This window comes from Zingiber officinale, chromosome 5B (genome assembly GCF_018446385.1).
Source record: "Zingiber officinale cultivar Zhangliang chromosome 5B, Zo_v1.1, whole genome shotgun sequence".
Classification (NCBI taxonomy): Eukaryota; Viridiplantae; Streptophyta; class Magnoliopsida; order Zingiberales; family Zingiberaceae; genus Zingiber; species Zingiber officinale.
The window spans coordinates 38903856-38912877 of record NC_055995.1 but is presented as its reverse complement, the minus strand read 5'-3'; positions in this window follow the sequence as shown (position 1 = coordinate 38912877).

Sequence of the window (9022 nt, the reverse complement as noted above, 5' to 3'; positions counted from 1 at the left end):
GATGCGGCCCTGGTCAACCACTCTCTCGACCGTAAGGGAGAATTTGTCATTGACATGCATGCAATGATATGATGTGCCAAATGCAATAGTCATCATACAAATATAAGCAGAAATTAGATATGCTACATGAAGCCAGCATACTCAATACTGTACATAAATAAACAACAATCAAAACATGTAAACATGATATCTAGTATCTGCTTCGTATCATGGATAACAACGAGAGACTGTATAGATATGGAAACGAATATCTCAAAGATCGAGTGGAAGTATCAAGTGCAGGAAAATAAGAGTGGAGTCAAGGTAAAAACAGTTTCTTATCTAAAATAGTTCATGCACTAAGTTCAAAGAACTACAGAATCAAGGTAAGAAGTACCCGCCTTTACTATGTAGTCTGAACCAAATCATGCCTCGTCACGTCAATCGTCTCAATCAATGTTCTGCACCAACGCACACAAATTAGCTATCTTCATATGAATCAAAAAGCTAATACCAATTCTCAAACCATATCTAACCCAATCCTAGAATAACCCTCTATGAAATGGCATGGCTTCCTGGACCTCTTCTAACCCAAATAAAGTTAACTGTGAAATGCTTGCTGTGTTAGTATTAGCCCTAGTACCAATTATGAGATGATTGTAAAGGGCTCATTTTGTATCATATATCATTATTAATAAAAGGCAAAGGTGGTTATTATATTTATTTCAGTTCAGTGCCAATTGAATAAGTATAATAATGTCCTTGGGTAGTAGGTTCTTATCTACAGTATATCAATTGGTTGAATTGATAGTGAGATATTATAGAGAACACTACTCTTAACTATTCCTAGTCGAGCATTAATATACAAGGATAATATTAATGCGTTGAGACTAACATGTAGGTCAACGGATGACTTGATCTCACAAGTCATGGATATGAGATATCAGGTTGACACATGGATATATATTAGAGAATATATACTGAATGACCTGCCATGGGAATGTTTCATGAATCGTCGTATGAGTGTCATAAACATTCTCTTGTAACTATTGGTATGAATAGTCCTCGGACCTGAAGTCATTACGGTTCCCTACATAAGGAGTTGTATACTTTGGTATTGTCAAATGTCACCCGTAACAGGGTGGACTATAAAGTCGATCACTAGATATGTAATGAATTATACGGAGGGATGTGAGTGATGTAGATGGGATCTATCCCTTCCATATGACCGAAGCGATATCTGTGGGTCCCTTAATTAGTAGGATACAAGAAAGCATGGTCATGCGTAAATGAGTCAATATGAGATATTGAGCTTATTTGGTAAGTGTGTCTACTTGGAGATCAAGAAACACAAAGATTGATAAGAGGATGACATGGTCTATGCCTCATTGATCAATCTAGATATCAAGGATAGAGGGACCAAGTCATACAAGATAATAGCCATGGACAGGTTAGGTCGGGTCTTAACTTTCTCGTCAGTTGGGTAGTAATAATGCATTGCTAGATGTCACTCATTGTTTATGTATCGTAAATGTTGATTTGGGTACATTGTCAATGTTGCGAGAACCTATAGGGTCACACACAAAGAACAAGTTGATATGTAGATGGGTTCATGTGATGAATCAATGGATTAAGTGTAATCCGAATTTGACTCATTGAGTTAGACTCAAAGGGATCCAATTGTTGGATTGGGTCGAGTTGCTTGAGAATCAATGGGTTGGACTCATTGGGTGAACTTAAGTTCACTAAGGAAGTTGAATGGTCAAAATTAAATCATTGGATTGAATGGTTAATTTTGAGTCATTAGATTAGAAGATGAAAGGGTGGAGACTCTTGGTATACCATGAGATGGTTATAAATATTATTTTGGATGATATTTTTCATAAGTTTTAAAGAGAGTTTTCATGTGTTGAGACCCTTGGCATTCTTCTTCTTCCTCCTTCCCCCTCTTGGGCGAACACACCATTGTGGTTGCTAGCACAACCTTGTGTGTTTTCCTATCCAATCTTATTGAGTTTGTTCAAACGAAGGCAAGGCTTGTTCGTGTGGATACCATAGAGGTGCGAACATGTGATCGTGCTGAGATCTGAGCTGTCGGAAGATTGTGTGCACGCATTAAGGGTATAATCCTATCATGTAGCTTAGTATAGTTTGTTTTCATAAAATGTTTCTTCCCTTTGCATGGATCTACTGGATAAGAGGATCTAGTAATTTTTCTGCTGCGCTTTCATGTGTTTAGAGCGCTAGATCCCAACATGCTGAATTCTCATTAAGCCTGCGAAGCATCTTAAATTCACCAACCTGTGTAGTAGTCTACAAACTCTACCATGGCACTACCAGAGGGAAAGGTAAAATGATTATTTCTAATTAACGAACTGTACAACTAAATATGAATATTACATGCAGTAGAGGCTCCTCCCCTTTATAAAAAAAAACAGCATCACCTATGTTACCTTAGCTCTAACTTCACAAGTAGCAAACAGAATACCAGAAACAAAATCCCATAACCGAACCTACATAATGGAGAAGGTGTTAGAGTGTATACTAAAACCCTAGCTTTTGTAAACATTTATTTTTGAAATAAAAGAATCACATTGATCAAATGTCTATATTTATTTGTTGAATATAGTTGTTCAATTAATTTATAAAGTAGATAACATGGTGTGTGGCGTCATACACAGAAGATTATGTTATCATCTCTTTATAAATTATAAACAGTTGCTCACGACTAAGATGGAAAGGAACAAACCATTAGTATAGTCGTAGTGTAATTAGGTATTAGTTTATCTTGACTAATAAATTACACTAGTACACTCTAAGTGTATTGAGTAGGATCATTTTAGGTAAGTTCTTTTTATACTGATTTAATAAAAGAACTAGACCTTAGTTATTATGGAAGTGTGCACTCTTAATCCTAATATAATAGCAAGCATATATATTTAGTATCTATTTCTTTAACTTATCAAAGGGTGAGATTTAGCTTGATAAATCAATAGGCCCGATAAGTTGGAAATGATATTACTTATAGTGTGTGTTGTTGATTATAGAAGGAAACTATGTCCTAGTAATCTAGGTTGAGAATGTCCCCAAGAGGAGCTCATAAGGATTGCCATGTTAAACCCTGCAGGTGGACTTAGTCCGACATGACAATGAAGTTGAGTGGTACTAGTCTTGGAGCTAGATATTAATTGAGTTGTCAGTAACTTACTTAATTAGTGGACATTCGTTATCTTAAACACAGGGAGACTAACACACTCATGATAAGAAGAAGCCCATAAATGTAATTTGGGATTGGTGCGGTAGTGTAACAATAACTCTCTAGTGGAATGAGTTATTGTTGATGAACTTGAGTTATGTGTTCAGGGTGAACACGGGATACTGAAGCTCATCGGAAAGCCAAAACCAATTTCTCCTCTAGGTTCCTGTCGTAGCCTCATTAGTGCCTTATAAACCACTCATTAAAAGTCCTTCTTGCTGTCCAGGAAAGGAGGCCGGCCCATTGCTTGGTGACCAAGCAATGGTCGGCCACCATCTCCTTAAGAGGGTCGGCCCTCTTGCTTGGTGACCAAGCAAGTAGGGGTCGGTCAAAATAAATTCAAATAGGAGGGGTGTTTTGAATTTTTAAAATCTTCTCTTTGTAGAAAACTATAAGTTTTAAAAGAGAGATTTTAATTTTAAAAACTTTCCTTATTTGAAATTTGAATTTGCCACATGGTTTAATAGAGAGTTTTAAAAGTTTTAAAACTTTCCTTTTTTAACCATCCTCATGGTTTTAGAAAAAAGGAAGAGAAGTTTTAAAAATTAAAATTTTCTATTCATGTTAAAAAAGGAAATTTTCGAAGAGAAGTTTTAAATTTTAAAACATGGTTTTAATTTTTAAAACTTTCTTTTTTAACATCCACTTTATGAAAGAGAGTTTGTAAAATTTTATAAGAGGATTTCTTCTTGTAAATTTTTTTAAAAAAATTATTATTCCCTCCTATAAGTGGCAGGCCACCTTTGTTTGGTGCCCAAGCAAGGGGTCGACGAAGATTAAATCAAGCCAATCATTGATTTGGTGATTGAATCAATCAAGAGGAAATAAAAGGAAAAATAAAAAGGAAAAAGGAAAAACTAGAGGAAGATTTTAATTTTTGTAAAAATTCTTCCCTTATTTGCCTTGGGCAAGTAATATAAAAGAAGGGGTGAGGAGGCCTTATGAGACACATCTCTTATTCTTTTGCTTGATGATCCTCTTGGTGTGGCCGACTCTCTCCCTTCTCCCTTTCCCTTTGCTCTCTTTTGCTCTTTGTTGGTGGTGGCCGAATATTAGAAGAAGGAGAAGAAAGCTTTAGGTGGTGTTCATCTTAGAGGATCGTCGCCCACACGACGTCCAAGGCGAGGCGAGGAATACGGCAGAAGATCTCGAGGTCATTAGCTTGCAAAGAAAAGGTATAATTAGCAATTATTTTCCGCATCATGCTACTTATTTTTCTTTGTATGAATTCCAAACACAAGAGGCATTAGATCTAGTTTTTCGAATTAGTAATTCGTGTTTGTGTTTTTCTTTGTTTTTCGAATTTGTGATTCGATTGTTCTTTTTGGTTAAACCTAGAGTTATATAAGGAAATTAAATATTAGATTTCCTTAAAATGCTTTGTCTAGGCGGTGGTGGATGCTCCCATACCCAAGAAGGCCATGTGCCTCGTCATGCAGTCCTGGAAGCTAATTTTGGAAATTAATATTTAATTGAATTTATAACGTAGGTGGGTTTGGATCAATAGTGTTAAGTTCCGCTTGCGATCCAAGTCTAAACCATTAAGAATAGATAAGTTAAATTTGGAATCAATAATGTTAAGTTCCGTTTGCAATTCCTAATTTAATTTCTAAAGAACACGATAGGTTATTTAGCAAAGGTTCAACACTTGTACAAAATTTTTGTACAGTGGAACCAGTACGATCTTCCTAGAACTAACCAACAGAAGGTTAATGTCAGACATGATACTTTGCATACTTCAGGTCAACAAGGTGCACTTACTAAAACTTGGTGTCCATAGTTTCCTCTCCAACTGGAACCCACCTCCACGAAACCTAGTGATAGACGAAGGAGAAAATCGCCAGGGGGCTTGGTATTAGGGCACGACAGCAAGTGATGGAGAGGCATCGTGTTGGCCGTTGGCTTGTTGCAACCGAAGGTGGTGCGGCGTCTCTGATGCTGGCGTGAGGAGGAGAGGCCGACGGTTGGGGCTCGTCGCGACCGGTGGTGGTGCAGCGTCTCTAGTGCTGGCGTGAGGAGGAGAGGCCAGCAGCATCCGGGGGTGCTCATACGAGGGAGAGAGAGCAGAGGGGTGCCTGAACTTGCAAGAGGAAGGAAGGCCGGCGACGGTGAGGGCTTGGGGACGAGGGAGAGGCGAAGGATGAAGTCGGCGGTGTCGCGAGGTGGCTCGAGGAGAAGAAGCTCGGCGCGGTGAGGGGGTTAGGGCACGACAATTACAAATTTATAACTTAGGAAACTTTAAATTAAACCCTAGATCGGTTTCTCAATCAACTCTCATCTCCGGGTATTCCAAACAGACTTTTTCTCGAGCCCACAAGTGTATCCCCTCTAAATATGTCATACGGGCTCTGATTAAATCCCAGAAAATTTCAGAAAATGCCTAAAAATTTCATTAAGGTTATTCGTCCATTAAACCTTATTATTTAATTATTAATTTGAGCACCATATTTTACAAATAATACCCTTTAGGGATTTCCAACAAAATCATGATTTCGTCGGTAACGCCGATTACAAACTAGGGCATGGCCCCGATCTCCACTTACGCACGCGACCATTTTTCTTCCCAAATCACCTCTGACTACAGCAATTCTCTGTTAAGTTGTCGCGTCCCCCCTCTCTCCCTCTTCCTGACGCCTATGGCGACAAGCGGCCAACACAGCACACAGTTAGTAGTTGTCCTGGCCACTAGCACATGTCTGGTAGCTATGTCGGTCGCCAGTACGCGACTGGCAATTGTCTGGTCGCCAGCACACGACTGGCAGCTGTGCTGGCCGCCAACACATGCTTGGCTGTTGTGCAGACCGCCAACACCCAACTATACTGGCGGTTGTGCATACCACCAACACGCAGTTAGTAGTTGTCCTGGTCGCTAGCACATGTTTTGTAGTTATGTCGGTCGCCACCACACTGCTGGCAATTGTCTGGCCGCCAGCACGCGGCTGGCAGCTATGCCGGCTGCCAACACACTCCTAGCGGTTGTGCCGGCCGCCAGCACACGCCTGGCGGCAGTACTGACCACCAGCACCCAATTGTATTGGTGGTTGTGCTGACCACCAGCTCGCAAATGTGTTGGCGGCTGTGCCAGCCACCAGCACACAACTATGCTCGTGGCCAGCAGCTTTGGTGGCTGGCAGCTTGGGAGGCTAGTAGCTTTGTCGCTCCTATCATGAATTTGTCTTAACTTGTCATTGTTTGTGATTAATTCCTCCTACTTTTTTTTTATTTTCTAGTATATTGTATTTGATGCTCTTCTCCGATTAGACTACTCATTTTCAAGTATAATTTAGTACTATATGTTATTTAACATAGATGTAATTAGATGTATATTATGTTAGTATTTTGATCTATAATATGATATAGTTATTTTATTATTTTACTGTTAGTATATTTTGAAAGATCGAGAATAAGCAATAGAAAGGGGGGGGGGGGAATATCACTTCTTAAAATCTTCTTCTTTTATCGTATTCATAAAATCGATATAGAGTATTAACTATGGAATAAAAAAAAGACAGATACAAATTGTTTGTACTTGGTCCAGAGCCTAAATCGACTCCTACTCCAAGACCAGTGATCCTTGATCACACTATTAGGCAATTCACTATAATTCTTTTTTCCAAAACTTTAAAAAGACACAATTCATACAATGAAGTTAATATAATAGAATGCAAGGTAAAATAAAAATACTGACAATACAACAACGAAGATTGTTGGAGCTTCTTAGTGATGTAGCTTGCACGTTGAGTAGAAGAATAGAACCAGCATGAGCAGAAGTGTAGAAGAACAGAGGAATGCAGAACGTTACTTCGGCTTGGTGCTCCAGGATTGCTTTTATAAGTGTTAATCAATCAAGTAAAAACCCTTCAGTCAATTGATTTGTTTAGTCGATCGAACCCTCTACCGGTCAACTGAATACTGTGTTTTCCTTCTTCGTTGAGATCCAATCTTCGTGTCATTAATAGCATTTAATTGATTGGTTGACTAATCATCATGATCGATGGACTGATCCCTGTAGTTTCGAACTTCTGCTGAGATCGAATCTAATACTATGCTTACCATATTTGGTTCAATTGACCGATCCCTAGTTCGGTCGATCGATCTACCTTTCTGCCAAATCTATTTTACTCAATCTATGCTCTGTGCCATGTTAGCCTAGTTCAGTAGGCCGATCGTTCTATTTGGTTGACCGATCCACATGGATTCTGCAAAACAGGGTTAGATACACAGTATATAATAGATATCTCTACAACACAAAGTTAGCACATATTTATTATGCATGAGTAATAGACAGTAATATATGTCTTGATCTCAACATGAAAACCTCCCGGTTTCTTTAATTGGATCAGTGACCTAGGGTTTGTTCCTTTCCAGAACATGACCTCACTGTCACTCTTCTCCATTTACTTACCTCAACCTACCTGCCAAACATGGTCCTCCATACTTGTTTAGACTTTCTCTGCTTAATGTCTGATCCTTGATCCACTAAACCTTTTCTTGCAATACTATATTAGCCAACACTAATAATAGTAATGCACTTAGAATTACCAAGATCTGTTGATCCGGTCGACCGTGCATCCGATCAACCTTGCTTGGAGTTCACTTCTCCAAGACTTCCCATTACTTAAGGTTATCTCCCCTTAGGATTTTCTCCATCTGGCTTCACTCACCAGAACCTAGAGTTACCTCCCTCTAGAATTTTCTCCACCTGGCTTCACTGACCAAGACTCAGCATTAGATCGGCCCACTGATAAAGTTCATTTTTACCGTGAAATGATATCAAAAGAATTTAAGTACTGAATCCGTCTAACTACACTAATGTAGTATTGAAATAACTCAGGTCTCCCAATGAATGCAATGATAGGATGGTAATCTATGATTGTTTTTCAAAGCAAGTAGGAATCTAATCTAATGCTGGAATGAAATCTTACTAAGTACCAACAATTAATCCACAACGCATTGTCACTCTACACTATGGGTTTCACTATTGACATAATTAAACTAAGGAATGAAATAGCAAAGCATTAAATAAAACCTAATCTAGTAAATGAAAGACAATGTAAGTAAAGGAAAGCTAATTGCAACTAAGTAAATTATGAACTAAAGCAAGTAATTAACCCTAATTGAAATAAAAACTTAACATGAAACAATTAACCTAAATTGCTCATTAACAAGAAACTAAGCTGAACAAAACTAAAATAACAATTAAACTAATTAAAAAGAATTTCAATATAACAAAAGAACAGCTAAGATCAAGAATCAAATACTCAAATGTAACAAGATCTCTTCGAAAATTAACAAGAAATGTAGAATTGAAACTGGATTAACCAAACCCTCTTCCGTAACCATACACCAAGTCGACTACCCTTCGACATCACACTAAGGGCCTGGGTCTAGAACACCTTAACCAGTGAACAGCAACTCAATGATTACCCCTGATCACAAATGGCTTTGCTTGAGTGATCTGTCAGAATTGTAATGCTTCTATCGGAGTTGGAACATGCACTGAGATGGAGGAGACTTCTGCTTTTGGAACGATGTCCACAGAAGAAGGGCTCCATAGCAACTTCCACTGGAGAAGATGAAGACAGTGGAGAAGAGTGGAAAACAGCTGGATTCCTCTGTTGGAAACTCCCTACATACACAACACCATCGATAATGAGACCTTCAGAGGTAAGGGTGGTCTAGGAGTGCCTCGTTGGAGGAGAACGCTCCACCGTCAAGGACCCAAGATTGACCGCCTCTCTTCAATAAGGACCGGAAGATGAGGGGAATTCATTGCGTCGGCACATA